This window comes from Heloderma suspectum, chromosome 2 (assembly GCF_057233095.1).
Source record: "Heloderma suspectum isolate Gila_16-S chromosome 2, 16-S_ref, whole genome shotgun sequence".
NCBI lineage: Eukaryota > Metazoa > Chordata > Lepidosauria > Squamata > Helodermatidae > Heloderma > Heloderma suspectum.
The window spans coordinates 373,963,919-373,978,009 of NC_139459.1; the positions used below are offsets into that span (position 1 = coordinate 373,963,919).

At 46.9% G+C, this 14,091-nt stretch overlaps 1 pseudogene across 1 annotated transcript; it reads right to left on the minus strand.

Annotated features, from left to right (window-relative positions):
• Positions 1-3,452: 3,452 nt before the first annotated feature.
• On the minus strand, positions 3,453-11,923 carry LOC146356164 (uncharacterized; annotated as a pseudogene). Its single transcript, XR_014787124.1, has 6 exons — positions 11,481-11,923; positions 9,676-9,798; positions 8,777-8,903; positions 5,101-5,810; positions 3,994-5,027; positions 3,453-3,610 (listed from the first exon to the last, which is right to left on the minus strand). The product of XR_014787124.1 is annotated as an uncharacterized LOC146356164 (transcript).
• Between the last annotated feature and the right edge of the window lie 2,168 nt (positions 11,924-14,091).

Here is a 14,091-nt window from a genome sequence, read left to right on the forward strand (position 1 = left end):
GTGGGGGGATTATGGGCTAGTGCACAAATAGGGCAAGAATTTCAGACAGAAAGGAGATCATGTCTACAAGCTGTGCAAGTCTTTCGATTGAACCCAGAGCGGTAGACATGGGTTCTGCCTTCTCATCTTGGATCCAGCCCACTGGAAAGGGCGGAGGGTAGCAGGGAGACTTGCTGGGCAGGAATGAGTTTGGGATTTTACTAGTTCTGCTGGCATTCACTCCAGACTTCAGGTTATTGTGAACTGGTTTTCATTGTTCCACAAATAAACACTCTCTGTTGTGAACCCTGGAGGATACTACACGTCGAGGGTTTGAACAACTAGAGGAAGGAACTAGAGGATCAGCTATCCTTGACTTGATCCTAACCAACAGAGATGACTTAGTGGATAAAGTAGTAGTCACAGGAACTCTGGGGGAAAGCGACCATGTTGTACTTGAGTTCTTGGTTCTAAGGGAAGCAAAAGCTGAGTGTAGTCAAATGCGTACCCTGGATTTTAGGAAAGCTGATTTTAATACACTCAGAACAATGATCAGGAAGGTCCCATGGCAAGCGACGCTAGCGAGAAAAGGAGTCCAAGATGGGTGGGAGCTTTTAAAAAAGGAAATTCTCAAGGCACAATCACAAACAATTCCAACAAGAAGAAAAGGTGGAAGACAACAGAAGAAGCCAATGTGGCTTCACAAAAAGCTTAGGGATGACCTGAAAACAAAAAAGGACACATATAGGAAGTGGAAAGAAGGCCAAGTAACAAAGGAAGTGTACAGGCAGGTAGCACAGAATTGCAGGGATGTCGTCAGGAAGGCAAAAGCTGAGCATGAGCTGAGGTTAGCAAGGGATGCTAAAAACAACAAAAAGGCTTTCTTCAGCTACGTGCATAGTAAAAGGCAGAGGAAAGAAAGGGTGGTTCAGCTATTAAATAAGGATGGCAAAACGATAACAGATGACAAAGAAAAGGCAGAGGTGCTCAATTCCTACTTTGGCTCAGTCTTCTCCCAAAAGAGGGTCTATGACCCCCCTGGCAAAGGCGAAGTACAGGCTGAAGGGGCAGGATTGCAGCTTGAGATCGATAGGCATATGGTCAAGGAACACCTCATGACTTTGAATGAGTTCAAATCTCCAGGGCCAGATGAACTGCATCCTAGAGTAATAAAGGAACTGGCAGAAGAACTCTCAGAACCGCTGTCTATTCTCTTTGAGAAATCATGGAGGACGGGGGAAGTGCCAGATGACTGGAGGAGGGCTAACGTTGTCCCTATCTTCAAAAAGGGTAAAAAGGAGGAACCTGGGAACTACAGACCAGTCAGTCTGACATCAGTCCCTGGGAACATTCTGGAGCAGATGATAAAGCAATCCATCTGGAAGCACCTTGACAACAATGCCAAAGAGTGCTTATCAATGGGACCCTCTCAAACTGGGGAGAGGTAACGAGCGGGGTACCGCAGGGCTCAGTCCTGGGCCCAGTGCTCTTCAACATTTTTATTAATGACTTGGAGGAGGAGGTGCAGGGAATGCTGATCAAATATGCAGATGACACAAAATTGGGCGGGATAGCTAATACTTTGGAAGACAGAAACAAAATTCAAAGTGATCTGGATAGACTGGAGTGCTGGGCAGAAAACAACAGAATGACATTGAATAGGGATAAATGCCAAGTTCTGCACCTAGGAAAAAGAAACCAAATGCACAGTTACAAGATGGGGGATACGTGGCTCAACCACACTACAAGCGAGAAGGATCTTGGAATGGTTGTCGATCACAAGCTGAATATGAGCCAACAATGTGATGTGGCTGCAAAAAACGCAAATGCTCTTCTGGGCTGCATTAATAGAAGCATAGCTTCCAAATCCCAGGAAGTACTAGTTCCCCTCTACTCAGCACTGGTTAGGCCTCATCTGGAGTACTGTGTCCAGTTCTGGGCACCACACTTTAAGAAGGATGCAGACAAACTGGAGAGGGTTCAGAGGAGGGCAACAAAGATGATCAGGGGACTGGAAACAAAGCCCTATGAAGAGAGACTGAAAGAACTGGGCATGTTTAGCCTTGAGAAGACAAGACTGAGAGATGACAGCACTCTTCAAGGACTTGAAAGGTTGTCACAGAGAAGAAGGCCAGGATCTCTTCTTGATCATCCCAGAGTGCAGGACACGGAATAATGGGCTGAAGTTACAGGAAGCCCAATTCCAGCTGAACATCAGGAAAAACATCCTGACTGTAAGAGCAATACAACAATGGAACCAATTACCTGGGGAGGTGGTGGGCTCTCCCACACTGGAGGCCTTCAAGATGAGGCTGGACAGCCATCTGTCAGGGATGCTCTGACTTGGATTCCTGCACTGAGCAGGGGGTTGGACTCGATGGCCTTGAAGGCCCCTTCCAACCCTACTATTCCATGATTCTAACTACCCTCACACCTGTTGGCATAGTAAATATGTGACAGTCTTTATTTGTAATACTTCCAGACCGCTTCATATTTTACAAAAACAGGGCAGTGGCATAATCCATTACAGGTCAGGGAAAGCCTGTGCGTGTATGCTTTCAAGGGGCATTTGAAACTTGCCACAGCTTCTCCCTCTCAAGCCGCACGTGGGAGGACATTCCAGAGGGGGGCACCACCACTGAGAAGGCCCTGCTTGTGTTCTTTTACCTGGCGACGTTATATTACCAGTACATAAGTTCTTAGAACTTGCTGCGAGGTGGCCAATCCCAGCTCAGTAATGCCCCACCTTTGCCTTTGCTGTGGAGATGGAGAATTGCAAGATTGCAGCACTCCCTGTCTAAGAAGCAACACAGAGCTCCAACGGACAATTCCTTGGGACTGCAGATTTGGGCCTCATACATCAGCCAGAGAGCCAAGGGCCACTGGGAGGCTGCGCTCCCTGCCTCCAAGGAAGAACGTTATGGAAGGGGGAGTGTGATGTTACTGTCCCTGGGTTAATTTCCCTCCTGTTTCCCCATTCTCAAAACTGGAAAATAATCCCAGGACATTGGCTGCTAGTTTGTGTCCACAGTACTGGGCCAGATGGACTCAGTATAAGGCAGCTTCCACTGTTCCCCAGAAGGCCATCCCCTTCTCTTGGCCCAGTTTATTTGGTGGTTTCGAAACTTTTGTGCAGTCCCCCCACAATTCTAAGAAGTTGAATTTCCTCTTTGAAGGCTCAGTTACTGGCAGGAAGCGCTTCAAGTGACAATATGCTGGTCTGCTTGGCCTGGACTGCTTTGCCTTTGCCCCCGCCCACCGCTGGGATGCAGCCCCTGAGAGCTTCTACGGCACTGAGTTTGGCCCTCAGTCTGAAAAAGGTTCTGCACCCCTGGTTTACAACCTGTTTCAGCCCCATGTCCTCTTTTCTCTGCCTCTCTCCCACCCACTGGCACCCATTCCATCCCTGCCAGCAGTTGCAACATTTTAACAGACTCTCAAAGAAGGGGAAAAAATCATTGTTTGGCGGAACTTCAGTTCTTCTTGTACAAAATGCTGGCCATTTCTGCCTTATAGCTAAAGAGGTACAGGCTGGAAGACTCACAACGGGTGTGCCAGATGTTACCAAACACATCAAGATATCTGAGCCTCAGCCGAGTAGCAGGGCAGAATGGTCCACCGTTGGCACAAGCTGGAGGGATGGCATTTAATATAACTGTTAACGTGTCTGTACTGGCCAGTCCCTTTCGGAAAGCTCATAAGGAGCTCAACATGATGGACAGGAGCATTCCAAAGTACGTAAGATCCTTTGGGGGAAAAAAAGTCAGGGAGGAAAGACGTATTCATTTTCAACACTTATACACCACCCACTAAAGTATTCCTAACATGGCTTACAAACATTATTTATTTATTTACAATATTTACATACTGCTCCACATCTGGAACAGATTTCGGAGCACTGTACACAAAAGATAAAACAGTAAAACATAATGGAAAAAAAGAGTACAATAATATATTACAGCTAAAAAATATAACTTACTATTGCTACAACAGCAATAAACAAAAGCAAAATACTATCAGAGATGTAAAAGCCTCCCACTTCTAAACTTAGGAAAGGGAGAAAGAGAGAGCATAGCAAGAGAGTTTTTTTCATTTGTTTGTAGCAGGGTATCTTTTCTGAATAAAGCTCTTTTCACACTCCAAGCACTTATATGGTCTCTCCTGTGTGCAGTTGTTTATGGGACGTGAGGGATTTCCTACTTTTGAAACTCTTATCACACTCTAAGCATGTGTATGGTTTCACCCCTGTGTGGATGCTTTGATGTGATTTAAGGCCAGTGCTCTCACGGAAGCTCTTTCCACACTCCAAGCATTTATAAGGCTTCATCCCTGTGTGACATCGTTGATGGTAAGTGAGGCTTTTGCTATGACTAAACATTTTCCCACACTCGAAGCATGTATAGGGTTCCTCCCCCGTATGGACAGTTCGATGGGATGTAAGGTCTGAACTCTGATGGAAGCTCTTTCCACATTCCAGGCATTTGTATGGTTTCACTCCCGTATGAGTTCTTTGATGGTAAGCAAGGCTTTTGCTATCGATGAACCTTTCCCCACACTCCAAGCATTTATATGGTTTCTCTCCGGTGTGCAATCTTTAATGTTTACTGAGGTATTTGGTCAAAATAAAGCTCTTGCCACATTCCAAGCATTTATATGGTTTTTCTGCCATGTGAATTTTTTTATGTGAAAGGAGGGCATCTCTCCTATTAAAGCACTTTCCACATTCCGAGCATTTAAACGGTTTCTCCCCCGTGTGAAGTCGTTGATGTGAAGTGAGGCTTTTGCTATGACTAAACTTCTTTCCACACTCCAAGCATGTGTACAGTTTCTCCCCGGTGTGAAGTCTATTGTGAGAGGTGAGGCTTGAAGTCAAATGAAAGCTCTTTCCACATTCCAGACACTTAAATGGTTTCTCCCCAGTGTGAATTCTCTGATGTGAAGTAAGGCTGGTGCTTCGAGTGAAGCTGTTTCCACATTCCAGGCATTGAAATGGTTTCTCCCCTGTGTGAATTCTTTTGTGTGAAGTAAGGTTGGTGCTTTTACTGAAGCTCTTTCCATTTAAATGGTTTCTCCCCTGTGTGCATTCTTTGATGGGAAGTGAGGCCTGAGCTATCAGCAAACCTCTTTCCACACTCCAAGCATGTATATGGTTTCTCCCCTGTGTGATTTCTTTGATGAGCAGTGAGGCTTGAGGTCAAACTAAAACTCTTCCCACGCTCCAAGCACAGAAATGGTTTCTCCCCTGTATGGATTCGTTGATGTGCAGTAAGGCTGGAGCTTCTATTGAAGCTGTTTCCACATTCCAAGCACATATATGGTTTTTCACCTGTATGAAGTCGCTGATGGTATGTGAGGCTTGTGCTCTTGCCACATTCCAAGCATTTATATGGTTTTTCTCCTGCGTGAATTTTTTGATGTGAAACAAGAATGTCTTTCCTATTAAAGCTCTTTTCACACTCGAAGCATTGAAATGGTTTCTCCCCTGTGTGAATTCTCAGATGTTTTTTAAGGGTCGACTTATCACTGAAGATCTTCTTACAGTCCGAGCATTGAAATGGTTTCTCCACTGTGTGGATTTCCCAGTGATCAATAAGGCTCGATGGACAACTGAAGCTTTTCCCCACACACAAGGCACTGACTCCTTTCTGTGTCTGATTTTTGTTGGATTGGGATTTCACAGATGTGGTCACCCTGAGAATCAGAGGATTTTCTCCTCCTCTTCTGTTGTGCTTCATTTTTTGTTTTCTGTTCTTCCTCTTCTTTACGTCTGACTCTTTCCAACATCACTCTTTGTGGTTCTTCTTCATTCTCACTCTCTTGCCCATCACCTCCTGGAAAGATGAGAGACAATTAGTGAGTACTCAAAACCAAAAGGAAGCCAGAAATCAAAGAACTAACACCATGGTCAGCTGTTCTAAGTGATAGTATGGAAAAGAAGGAGAAGAGTTTTGCCATGTATTAAACGGACCACTTTGATTGAGATTAACTGGGAACTGGTGTTGTGTAAAGTGTTGGATTGAAATCACGGAGGGTTAGTTCTTGGCTATGAAAGTTTTTGGGTTATGCTAGTGTTATGGCACCTGACTCCATGGTCCTGAAATACCCCGAGGAAGCGTCAGAGAGGGATGGGATACAGACTGTTCCACACAGGGTTTGGGATGTCAAGGATGTGAAGTAAGTCTGGGGTAGTGGTGGAGCTCACTGAGCTTTCATCAGCTCCCCTCCACCTCTGTCCCAGACTTTGGCCCATTTCACCACAAGCTAGCCAGACTCGATCTGCATCAAGTCATAACTGGTTCCACATGGACCCATGGCCTGGCTGGAGTCCACCAGGAAAAGGGCCTTCAGTGTGGTGGCCCCTTCCTGTGGAACTCCCTGCCTTCAGAGGTCAGGCAGGCACCAATGTCGTGTTGCATTCGATGCCTCCTGAAGACATTGTTATTATGACAGGCCTTCCTTGAGTGACCAGCCGTGGTTGATTACATTCAAAATTTGTTTCTTTTAAAATGTTGTAATTGTTTTAATATGGAATTTAATTCTTTTATCTTTGTTGTTCACCACTCCAAAATCTTTTGATGTGGAGCGGTATATAAATATTGTAAATAAAGAAATAAGAACATAAGAACGTAAGAAGAGCCCTGCTGGGTCACACCAAGGGTCCATCTAGTCCAGCATTCTGTCTACGCAGTGCCCAACCCAGCTGCCCACAGGAAACCCACAAGCAGGACATGAGTGCCACAGCACCCTCCCACCCATGTTCCTCAACAACTGGTGTACACAGGCTCACTGCCTCTGGTGCTAGAGGAAGCACACAGCCATGAGGACTAGTAACCTTGACAGCCTTCTCCTCCAGTTGGTCCAGCTCGTAGATATTTCCGTTTGTAAAAAATTTACGTAAATAGAAATGTGTGTAAATTGCAGGACAATTTACGATTTCGGCCATAATTTGTGTAAAGTCTAACCCCTTTTGACAACCAAAAGACATTACTACATTGGAAGGATAACTGTTCACCTCCTATAATACAATGGCCTGAGGACCTAACAGCACTATGAACATTTGAACAGGTGGTACATAGGCACCACTCGTGAATGGATAAATATATGGATATTTGGTCTGCTTTTCTTGGAACGTACGCATAATCTCCGGGGGAGCGGGGGGTTAGAATGTTACATTACTGAAACATTGACGTTTCTACGCATGCAATTTCTTGTCTTTTTTCCCCTTTTTCTTTTTTCCTTTGGAATTTGTGAAAAAAAATCACAATAAAAAGATTATTCACAATAAAAAGATTACTATAAACAAATCACAGCCGCAATTTGCATAAGTCATGCAAATTGCGTCCCACAATTTGCGCACATTTCCATTTACTTTTTTTTTACGGAAAATGTTCCCAGATTTTGCGAAAAGCCCGCAAACACAAGCTGAGTTGGGTGCTTGCCTGCGTCCATTGCGCCCCAAAAGGGCCCGATTCCGCAGCAACAGACAGCCCTAACCAGGGGAGAACCTCCAGCCCTGTTGCTTGCACCCTCTCAACTACAAGACATGGTTCTACAGTTGTCCTTGGACTCAGATGATGACTCCTAAACAGCACCCCCAATTCCACGACCTTGCAGAAGTCAACAGATGCAAAATACTTTTCAAGTATTAAAAAGATACTTCTAAAAAACTATTTTCAAAATATTTCCAAAATATTTCCAAAAAATACAGCCACCTCCTCCAGAGCATGTCAGCACATACTGTATAAGGTTTCAGGTGTCTTCGGCTCTGTGCTAGAACAACACCTCTCTATAACTGCAGCAAGAGGGAGGGCTGCAGCCAGCAGGCCTCACTGTGAGCTGTCCACCGTCCTGGCTTCCCTGATTTCTGCTTAAGAAATATGACCTGACTTGGCCTGCCTGGAAGAGGCTCGGTCTGACCACATCCATTTCCTCTGCGAGCCTCAAGCCCTGACGGAACAGGACGGTCAGTATCTCTGAGCCTATCGTCCTCAGTCTAGTGATGAAACGGGGCCAGCGCTTGCCCAGATTTGTTCAAAATGTCAAGAGGGAAGCCGTCACAAGGAAGAAGCCTCTAGCTCAGTGACAGAGGGGGTGCTTTCCATGTCGACGATTCAGGTTCGGGTATCCAGGGCTGGGAAAGATTCCTTGTCTGAAACTCTGGAGAGCCTGTCAGTGTAAACAATACTGGGCAAAATGAACCAATGATCTGACTTGGTATAAAGCAAGTGTTCCTGAGAAGCCCGTTCTTGGCTCTGATCCAGCACAGGGAAGGGACTTCCCATCTGGGAAGGAAGTGCAAATCTTAAGGGTTCAAATCCATGTAAGAACATCCCACCAAGCTCTTCAAAGGCAGGAGGCCTACGAATACAAGTTGCTCAGAAACAACGGCACGAAGGGGTTTACGTTTTCCTGTCTTGCTTTTGAGCTTCTGGAAGGCATCTCGCTGACCCCTGCTAGAAGTAGGATGCTAGGCCGGATGGACTTTTGGCCTGATCCAACAGGGAATTTCTGATGTTCCTAAGGATGCATATGAGATTGGAGCCTTGGAGCGTCCTTTCTCCAGAAGCAAGTGAGAGGAAGCAGCCCCTTACATCAAAGCTTGACAACTTCTACTGTGGCTTTGACAAAAGTCTGTCAGCTAAGAACTTCCTCAGAGGAGGCCCTAGAAGCCACCAAGGCTGAATGAAGAGGACCCAGGGGGCTGAAATGTAGCAAGAGTGCAAAAAGAGCCTACATTGGGGGGGGGGGGGGTTATCGCATGGAAACTAATTTTATCAACCAAAGGAAAGAAGCTTACCCAGAGAGACCACGATCCCAAGATTCTCTTCCATGACTTCCCTGTGCAAGGCCCTTTGGTCTGGGTCCAGTAGGGCCCACTCCACCTGGGTGAAATGCACAGCCAGCTCCTCGAAGGTCACCAGACCCTAAAAGAGAAGAAAACGTCTCCCCCTTACAATTAATGTAACACTACTTCCCCTGCTAAGCACATCCAGAGAAGACCATTATGGTGAGGTGGATGGGTGCTGCCCTCTTTAAACTTTCATGCGGGTGGGGGCGCTGCTAGACCTGGGGCCATGGGACCTTGACCTCAGATCTAGTTCCCAAGGTCCCCAATCTATTCCTCAGAGCTCTACGTATGTATTGGTGCCAATGGACCTTTTCCTCCCCTCCATTTAATTGCTATGCAGAGGGCAATTTTCAAGGTGGATTGCAGCTGGGGAGAGAAAGGTTAACCCCCCCCCCCCCGCCCACGTGCTACAATGCCCCTGCAGTTAAGCTTAGACTTTTTCCCCATTGATGCCAATGGGAGGTTTTTCCTAAGGTTAGCTACTATGTGGGGGGAGGGGGATTTCCAGGGGGATCGGAGTTTGGGGGGGCAGGGTCCCCCCCCAATTCCCACTCCACATGGTAATTAAGCTTAGAAAAAAAAACCCTTTCGTTGGAGAGGGGCTGTAGCTCAGTGGGAGAGCACATGCTTTGCATGCAGAAGAGCTGGCAATACCAGGCTAGATGGGCCAACCCTCAGTATAAGGCAGCTCCCTATGTTCCTATGGCAATGGAAAGACAAGGCCTCTGCACAGAGGGCATCTGCAGCCTCTTTCGTGGGCAGCTTTGATTGGAAGTAAAGGAAAAGAAACAGTAAAGAGACATCCAGGTTTCCCCCTTTCTCAGCAATCCAGTGATCATTCTTCCTACCTGATCCAGTTGCACTGAAGCTCTTTCTGCTCCATCACAACCAAGAAGCGATCTTGCGGGCTTCCATGGAGACTTTTCTGCTTCAGGGAAATCAGTGGCCACTTTGGGAAACTTTTCTGACTCCTGGAAGACCAGGGCGGATCCCAGGGAGGAAAGAGGGAACGGGATTAGAAGAAAAATGGTGCAGGACAAGGCCGGGGTGTGGGATGGACCGTTCCCCACCTTGGATGATTTCCAGCAAGAGCTGGGCAATCGGTGGGGATGTTTAGGCTCCCCTTGGAAGTCTTCCCAGTCCAGGGGGGCACCTCGATTTTTGGACTGTGGGACTGTGCGTCCCTTGACAACCAATAAATAGGAAAATGCCATCTCAGGGCACAATCCTATGCATGTTTAGACAGAAAAAGGCCTACCACTCCCAGCATCCCCCCAGCTGGCCACAGAAAAAAAGGCCTGCAAGTCCCAGCATCCCCCCGAACCAGCCACAGAAAAAAGGCCTTCAACTTCCAGCATCCCCAGCTGGCCACAGAAAAAAAGGCCTGCAACTTTCCAGCCAGCCGCAGGAAAAAAGGCCTACCACTCCTAGCATCCCCCCGAACCAGCCACAGAAAAAAGGCCTGCAACTCCCAGCATCCCCCAGCCAGCCACAGGAAAAAGGGCCTACCACTCCCAGCATCCCCCCAGCTGGCTACAGAAAAAAAGGCCTACAACTCCCAACATCCCCCAGCCAGCCACAGATGCTGGCTGCGGCATGGTGGGAGTTGTAGGCCTTTTTTGTGTAAACATGCAAAGGATTGGGCTCTAAGAGCCTTATATTAACATCCACTGTGTTAACCAAAGGTTTTGTTTTCCTTGCTGCTATGCTGCCTCTCTTTCTGACTCCAGCATGGAGAGGGAGGCAGGAAGGGTTATGGGAGTTGTAGTCCAATGGCCACAAGTTGTCCACCCTTGGGCTAAACCAAAATTTTTGTTTTTCTCCTGTCTCTGCTGTCTCTCTGTTGGACTACGGCCTGGAGGGGTAAAGGTTTGATCTTTTTTAGAAGTATTTTTTTAATACTTAAACCTATTTTAAGTAAACTCGAACAATGATAGCGATGTGCTGCTGACACCGAGATTAGTGTGATGAGGCCTTGCTGTCTATTGGCAGCTTTTGTTTATTTATTTTATTTCTTAAGACATTTCTGTCCTGCCTTGTTTTTTCTTGCAGGGAACCCAAGGCAGCTTACATGATCCTCCTTTCCATTTTATCCTCACAACAGCCCTGTGAGGTAGGTCAGGCAGAGGGTCAGTGGCAGGCCCAGCGTCACCCAGTGAGCTTCATGGCCGAGTGGAGACTAGAACCCAGGTCTCCAAGTCCCAGTCCAGCACCCTGACCACTACACCGCACTGCCTTCACGCATGTTCTATCCTCCCCACTAGTCCCTGTGGTCCTTACAGGAGTCATATTTCTGTTAGGATCACTGCCATTGGGTGATGTTTCTAGGCCAGGCCTAGTGGAAGTGTGAAGCTGCCAGTAGAAAGAAAATTCTTATCATGTGATTCCTTTTCCAAATACCACTCTACTCGGTTCTGGTGGAGTTGACCACTGATCTGGGGTAGGAATGGCAGTGGTTATTCACTGGGCGTTTTAGGAATGATGGCGTTCCTAAAAGTGTGAACGGGAACAAGAAAAATGCGGAGCTGTACTGATGCGGCATGTGACCTACACAGAACACGGATCCACCCCTGTTTCAGCTACAGCAATTCCAAAATTCACCAGCCGTCACCGTTCTCAGCCCCTGGGAGCGAACAGGATGAAACGCTCTCACCTGCTCCTCTTCCGGCTTCTTGCCCTCGGCCTGGCTCAGGAGGAAACCTTCTGCCAGGGCCACCGCCTGGGAACAGGTCTCCGCTTCACATTCCCTGACCCAGCTCTCTATCTCCGGGGGAAGGACAGTGAGGAATTGTTCCAGGATCACCAGGTCCAGAATCTGAGTCTTTGTGTGTGTGTCTGGATTCAGCCACCGATACCAAAGACAGCGGAGTTGGCTGTAAACTTCCCGGGGTCTGTGGAACTGCCTGAACTGCTGCACATCTGAGCTTAGGGTGTCCTCACCCAGAATCCTCTGCACATTTCTTTCCCAGAAGTCTCCGCTGCTCCCAGTCTGAATGCTATGAGGGGCTTTTCTAGCTTCCAAGCCAGCTGGGTCTTGCTCTTCCATCTTGGATCTGTGCACTGAGGCAGTCTCCAAGATAGCTGAATGAACACTTTTCTCTTTGGCCAGATTCTGTTTCAATGCAAAGGTTGACCAAATGAGTGAGGAAGCCAAGCCCTGAAAAGCCAACAAGATTTTTTTTTTTTAAATAAATGAACTACTTTAACCCTCTTCAGGCAGGAAGATATTTTACAGTCAAATTCCATTTGGTGAGTGGCTCCTTTCTTGTATGAATGGCAAATACTGTAAGGTAAGTAGGCAGCAAAACAAAGTTCAACCAACAATTTTAGATTTCCATACAGATTTTGAAAAGTTAACAGTTACTGTAATAATATTCCTTTTAAAAGCACACCAGATTTTACAACAACTTTCGCCATTAACGGTAAGAGCAGTTAGGATATGAAAATGACATGGGGGAAATGCCATATATCTAAGCCTATCCTGGACTGCTTTTCTACCTAAAGCAAGATCTAATAACAAAACAATTCCAAGTCACCCTAGTCTTTTGACAATGCAGCTTCCAACCTCCTAGCTTTCAGCTCAGCTTCTTCAGTCCCTGGAGTCTAGGTCCCCTGCAACACTCTCTGTCCTGGCTTCTTCCGATTTCTAGCTTTCTCTCTCTCTTGAATTCCCCCAAAGGCACCCTTATCTGCCTGCCAGCTTCACTGGTTATATATCCTATTTATATTTTTATTAATGTATGTATTTAAATTATTTTTAGCCCGTCTTTATTTTAATTGCAACCTCTTGGCCAATCAGAAGGGCAGTCAAGTTTTGCTAAGTTTCTGTTTCTCATAATCACTAGGTTTCTTTTCCCCTGACCCTTAAGTTTTCGTTTCCTGGGCTAACCTTTTAAACCTCCTGGCCAGAACAGCCTCTACACAGAAAGAAATCATTTTACAAGAAAGAATGAACACACACAACGCAGATTAACGGCGTATTCCTTCCCATCTCTCCCACCCCTTGTCCCTTTGCATTATGTTTATTAGATGGTAAGTCTTCCAGCAGGGACTGTGTTGCTTTTTAATCTTTGTACAGCACTTAAAAAACATTAAGAGAGTTGGCCTTACTAGCCTGTGCAGCAAAAACAACAGCGTGTTTTGTCTCACCTCAGAGACACTAATTCACTAATTATAGGAGAAGCTTTTGTGGACTAGAGTCCGCTTCCTCGGTTGCAAGAAAACTTTAGAGACTTTGTTAATCACAACAACAGGTCTGGGATGGATCAGCTGCACAGAACATCTCCTGGGGGTGAAAGGGGAGGATGGAGGGTGGGAGTGGATTGTGGCTTGCTTTTCCCAGTCCCCTCTGCCCAGATGCTTCCTTGTCTTCTCTTTCCAATTAAGAACAGCCACTGCAGAAGTAAGGAGAAAGAACGCTCTGGCCCCCTCCAAAGGCCAAAGGAACAAGAGCCAACAATTGCCAGTCAAGCAGGAACCCTCAGCTGGGAGGTTTTCCCGCCTCCCAGCTGAGCAGAGCAGAGCAGAGCAAGCTGCTCCAGCTGGTCCAGGGACCACAGAAGCAAGCAAGCTCCCAGAGAGCGAGCGAACAGGGGGAGCAAACAGGAGTTGGCCAGGGGAGTTGCAGTGGTGAAGAGACAAAGGAGGCAAAGGAGACAGAGGCTAAGAGGTAAGTGGGCTGCAGGAAGCCCAGGGGGCTGCCCTTTATCCTTCTGAGTGGCTGTGAGCTCACCGGGTGCTTCTGAGAGCTCCAACTGAATTGGGGGTGTGTGGCCCAGCAGCTGAGTGGGCGGGAAACTTCGGTCTGTTTCCTGCCTCCCAGCTGAGCAGAGCAGAGCAGAGCAAGCTGCTCCAGCTGGTCCAGGGACTACAGAAGCAAGCAAGCTCCCAGAGAGCGGGCGAATAGGGGGAGCAAACAGGAGTTGGCCAGGGGAGTTCGGCAGGGGAGGTCAAGGGGGAGGCCCCTAACATTTTTTTTAACATTTTTTAAAATTATTTTTATTTTTTATTTTTTTAACTAACTTTTTTCCATTTATTTGTCTTGTAACACACACTTCCACACCAGTGGGACTCTGCTTTTAACCTCTACTGAGTAGAGGAGCAGGCACAGGCTAGTCTAGAACAATCACAAAGCTAGACACAAAAAGGGAGAAGAGGCTATGGAAGGACAAGACTCTCCAGTGGTGGTGACCTGCAAGGTGTGTGCAACGTTTGTTTCCTTGCCTGAGAACAACTTGGCCTACACCTGCAACAAGTGCAAGTTG